Source organism: Urocampus carinirostris, chromosome 5, assembly GCF_059441175.1.
Source record: "Urocampus carinirostris isolate Australia breed hairy pipefish chromosome 5, RoL_Ucar_1.0, whole genome shotgun sequence".
NCBI lineage: Eukaryota > Metazoa > Chordata > Actinopteri > Syngnathiformes > Syngnathidae > Urocampus > Urocampus carinirostris.
Window position 1 is genome coordinate 46874709 of NC_142353.1, and position 6000 is coordinate 46880708.

The window sequence follows — 6000 nt, forward strand, 5'->3', positions numbered from 1 at the left end:
CGACCTCGGTATCCAAAAGCCTGTTACTGTGAAAGCGAGAGTAGATAAGCTAGGAAACGATAAACAGGAAGTAGAGTTTATTTTAAACCGCTGTTTTTGCGATCCGCGGACGTTGATCTGCAAAACTCAGCGCGGGTTTTGGCACACGGTACGTAAGCGGACCGGTAGACGTTCGCCGACAGAGCGAAAGCCGGACAAAATAACGCCAACGAGAAATCAGGAACAGACAGCGGCTTAGCGATGGTCGGGGGAGACGAGCCAACTCGGAGTCCCGGGTTGACTCAGCGTTTGGAGAGGCTGCCTGACGCGCCGGTACGGTACGGGAAATCCCCCCCGGTGACGTGGTACGGGTCACGTGCGCTGAAGTCTGCGCTTCTGCGTGTGTTTACACTGGAGCAGAGGCGGGTTTTCGGCGGTGAGCATAATCCGGGTCGAGCTGCACCAGAGCGCCTCTAGGGGGCCGTATAGGATCGCAGGTGGAACGTGTCGTACGAGTACATTGACGCTTCCGGTCCGAATAGGAATTGCTTCCGTACAGTACCATACTTTCCGCACTACTAGCCCCCAAAAATTCCCTTTTGTGGTCTCATATCATCTCATTAGCTGAACAGCTTTTCCTCAGTAGGGTCGCGGGGGTGCTGGAGCAATCATCAAGCAGTGGGCAGGGGACACCCTGAACTGGTTGCCAGCCAATCGCAGGGCACACGGGGACAGACAACTCGCTCGCTCATTCACGCCTAGGGACAATTTGGACCGGCCAATTCACCTGAAATGCATGTTTTTGGAATGTGGGAGGAAACCCGGGGAGAACATACAAACTCCACACAGGAAGTCTAGTAGCTGGATTTGAACCCACACAGGAGGTTCCCAAGACCTCAGAACTGTGCCGCACACGCGCTAACCACTGCGCCACTGTGCTGCCCCATCTTTCGTGATATTTCTTTCATATTTAAGGTATACCAGACTGTAAAGCACATGGAATTTTGATTTCTGTAAGGGCTAGAGTGTCACGGACCAGAAACGTTTACTCAAATTTATTTAGAAGGAGGAATGTCTGTCACGGGTAGCAGATCGCTTGGAACGCGTCATGAGCGATAAATAAACGGGTCGATGGCCGGGACGGAGGAGCAAAAACGTAAAACGGGTTCAGAAAACAGGTTGGCACCGAAAATCAGACTGAAAACAGGGCAGGATAGTCAGGAGTCAAAAAGGGCTTGCCTTGCGTGTAGCTGAGGTTCACAGACGATCTGACAAATGTTGACAGGAAAGGGGGGGGTTAAAAAGAGCACAACAGCCAATCAGGTGCCACGCATTAGTAATCATGACATAGGGTTGTATACGAAACTACCATATTTCATATTTATTGATCAGTCACACTATGTCATTGATTGCAATTGCATACAATTGAATGACTTTGAATGCAACGGGAATCAATCCCAGATCACAGCACTAAGTGTCATGAACAGGATCAGGACCCAAACGCGTGACGTTCTCTCACAAGCCTTTTATTTTACAGGAAAATGGGGAGTCATGCATGTTAGGCGGCGGTCTGGCGTGGAAAGACAGGAAGCCAGAGGCCGACGAGATTGATACCGATTGACGGAGAGATGGGGTCGATACCGGACAGGACGGGACAGACAGGATAGATGATGAAACAGGATATCGAATTTAAATAGGACAAAAATAGACAGGAACGAAACTGGAAACTGATATTAAACAGGACACAAATAAACAGGAACAATACCAAACAGGAAATGCCAACAGGAAACAGGACCGAGTCGAAACCCACGTCTTGCGGGGCAGAGGTTCGTTGACGGACTGACAAAGGAAGAGAGAGCGCACTGAGCGTACGTAAACACGCACAAAAACGTGTAAACATGCACAATAAAGTACGTAAACATGCACAAGTACGTATGTCAACACACCCAAAAACTGTCAGGAACCAGAACAGGATCAGGACCCAAACGCGTGACGTTCTCTCACAAGCCTTTTAATTTACGGGAAATGGGGAGTCATGCACGTTAGGCGGTGGTCTGGCGTGGAAAGACAGGAAGCCAGAGACCGACGAGACTGATTTTAATTGCCCGGGTTGATATCGGAGGGATGGGGTCGATACCGGACAGGACGGGACAGACAGGATAGATAAAGATTCAGGATATTGAAGATAAACAGGTCAAACTAGAGGAACGAAAACTGTAGAAAATAACAGACAGGACAAAAATAGACGGAAACTAAACTTGAAACCGATTTTAAACAGGACAGTATGAACGGAAACAATGCTGCACAGGACACTTTGTCCTTTTAGAGATAACCCCCTTGCGCCTGCCACTAGGGGATGTTGTCCCAGCGTGTGTTTGGGGACAAGGGCCGAACCACAGGGCTTGTGCTTGGAGACTCGTGCCCGCCACGAGTGGATGAAGGCCTGGGTTAGAAATCCCGGTCGGGGAAACACTTGCAGGCTAGTGTTTGGGGATTTGTGCCCGCCACTGGTAGATGGAAATCAGGCTTGTGTTGGGGGACTTGTGGGCATAAAAGCGGGCTAGGGACAGGACCGAGTCGAAACCCAAGTCTTGCGGGGCAGAGGTTTGTTGACGGACTGACAATGTAAGAGAGAGCACACTGAGCTTAAAAAGACGAGAAGCCAATCCGCCAATGAGCCACGGCTAGCGCCACACGGGCGGGGCCAATTGGGCGCCATGGCAACCGTGACACTAGGGATACAGACGACACAAGAAAAGGCATTTTCTCTTATTTCACCATCGCACTATTTTCTGTCTTGGTGCCAAATAGTCAATGTCATCAGTGGCTGGGCCGTGAGAAGACAGCCATCTTGCAAAGTCTTGACAAAGTGTACACGATTCTGAACTGAATGACGATGAGGGCGTTGTGGGAAGTAATTTGGTGGTTCTCAATTTAATGAAGGGAAAAGCGTCACTGCTGAGCATGTTTATGTAAATGATGGTGGGAGTAGAGGGCTGCAGTAGATGAACACTGGGGTTGCCAGGCAATCAGTACTTTCTCGATGGAGATCAGAAAGAGATGATAGAAGAATGCGGGGGTTCGGATTGATTCCGATTAATCTTTAGAAAATAATAAACAGGACAAAAAAAGCCGGAAACTAAACTTGAAACCGATTTTAAACGGGACAATATAAGCGGAAACAATGCCGCACAGGAAATACCAACAGGGATAGGACTGAGTCGAAACCCACGTCTTGTGGGGCAGAGGTTCGTTGACAGACTGACAAAGGAAAGTGAGAGCAAAAAGACAAAAAACACAATATAAATATTATATTATGACAACATATATATATATATATATATATATATATATATATATATATATATATGTATTTTAAAGGATTTTATACGATTGACTAATGCAATGAAGATTTTCTCTGAGTGGGGTTTAGTTCAATGTACAAGGTCAGGGCAGGCTGTTCGAAATGCATAGTATTTTGTCTAGGAAGTTTAGATAACACGAGATTGTGAAGCCCAGGGGGCTTCCTTGGCACGCCCATGGGAGGAGCCGAGATGCTATCTCGCGGGGAGGCGTGGCCCAAGAGAAAGCTAAAAGACTTGAGAAGAAGGCTTCGCACGGACGCCAACGTCACTTCGGCCGTCTTCTTCACTTAGTTCTTCTGTTAGGGAAAATGAAATCCGCCCCCTTGTGGAAATGTCGGCTTCCTGGTCATTTTTACCTCGAGAAACAAGCGCATAAATTGTTAGGTGAGTGTAGGTTGTGTTTGGTTAATGGAGTCAAATAACTCAAAAACAGTTTGTGATCATTAAATCCAAGCAATATTTTATATATATATATATATATATATGTGGGTAGCACGGCGGCGCAGTGGTTAGCACGTGTGCGGCACTGCTGGTCATGGGTTCAAATCCAGCTACCAACCTTCCTGTGCGGAGTTTGTATGTTCTCCCCGTGCTAATCGGCAGCACGGTGGCGCAGTGGGTCTAAAGGTAGAGCGCTCGTCTTGGGATCAAGAGATCGCAGTTCGAATCCCGGCTCCTCCGTGTTACATGTGGAAGTGTCCTTGGGTAAGACACTGAACCCCTAATGCTCTCATTTCATTTTCATTTCACAGTTCTGAGGTCGTGAGATCCAACCTCCTGTGCGGAGTTTGCATGTTCTCCCCGTGCTCCTCGGCAGCACGGTGGAGCAGTGGGTCTAGAGGTAGAGCGCTTGTCTTGGGATCAAGAGATCACAGTTCGAATCCCGGCTCCTCCGTGTTACATGTGGAAGTGTCCTTGGGTAAGACACTGAACCCCTAATGCTCTCATTTCATTTTAATTTCACAGTTCTGAGGTCGTGGGATCCAACCTCCTGTGTGGAGTTTGCATGTTCTCCCCGTGCTCCTCGGCAGCACGGTGGAGCAGTGGGTCTAGAGGTAGAGCGCTCGTCTTGGGATCAAGAGATCGCAGTTCGAATCCCGGCTCCTCCGTGTTACATGTGGAAGTGTCCTTGGGTAAAACACTGAACCCCTAATGCTCTCATTTCATTTTAATTTCACAGTTCTGAGGTCGTGAGATCCAACCTCCTGTGTGGAGTTTGCATGTTCTCCCCGTGCTTGCGTGGGTTTCCTCCGGGCACTCCGGTGTCCTCCCACATTCCAAAAACATGCATGTCAGGTTGATTGGCTTAACCGAAATCTCCCTAGGTGTGAATGAGTGAGTGAGTGGTTTGTCTCCGTGCCCTGCGATTGGCTGGCAACCGGTTCAGGGTGCCCGGAGATGGCTGGGATGGGCTCCAGCACCCCCGCGACCCTACTGAGGATAAGCGGTGCAGATAATGGATGGATGGATGGATATATATCCGTTTAAAAAAAAAAGTGTGAGAACTGAAATAGGGCTAGCATCTCATGAGGGGTCAGAAGTTCAGAAAGGCAGTAAACCTCGACGAGCTAACCACAAGAGAAGCACAGAAAAGACAATGGCGACAATTCGGAGCACTCGGCACTCACCATTCCCGTTTACCGGTAATCGACCGAAAGCACATCGCGCGGGCGCGGCCAACGTTAAACACGCTAACTCGTGATAAAAAAGTAGATTCCTTCTGATAGGAGCACCTGAAGAACCCCGTTTCAGTTAACAAGCAACTGCCGTTTGGCAGGAAACCCTGAAGGGGGGGGTGAGGAAACTTCCAGACGGCAAAACAAGACAGGACAGGTCCGAAAGCTGCGGATCGCAAGCCTTGTTTCCTGTTTGGGGCTAAACAAAAACGGGCACTAAAACTGAAAAAGAGTTCCCCTCACCTCAGACATGGAAGAAGAACTATCTGTGCAGAGAAGCTAATGTTAAGAGAACTAATACTCTACAACACAGGTGTCAAACAGGCGGCCAACAACACTCAGAGAAGTGCAAGAGAAAAATGAGCTGCAGGTTGAAATATGTCAACTTGATGTTGCCAAAGCCAACTCTCTCTCTCTCTCTCTCTCTTTCTTTTCCACCCCTTTTCTCCCATTCTTGTCTCTTTCACTCTCTGTGTCTCTCTTTTTCTCTTCCTTTGTTGCTCTTTGTTTCTTTCTCTCCATGTGTCTTTTTAACTTCTTTTGCTCTAACTTCCTTTTTTCCTTTTCTCTCTTTTCTCTTTCTCTCTTCCTACCCTTCGCGCTTTTTCTCTATTCTCTCCTTTTGTCTTTCTATTTCTCTTTGATTTCTTTCTTCCTCTCCCTTTCTTTTCCCCTCTCCCGACTTCTCTTTTTATCTCTTTTGTTTCTTCCTCTCTCTCACTCTCTCTCTCTCTTTCTCTTCCTTTGTTGCTCTTTGTCTCTTTCTCTTTCTGTGTTTTCTAACTTCTTTTGCTCTAACTTCCTTTTCTCTCTTTTCTCTTTCTCTCTTTATACCCTTTGCACGTTCTTTTCTCTTTTCTCTCCTTCTCTCTTCCTATTTCTCTTTGGATTTCTTTCTTTCTCTCCCTTTCTTTTCCCCCTCTCTTGGAACTTTTTATCTTTTGTTTCACACACTCTCTCACTCTCTCTTTTTCTTTTCC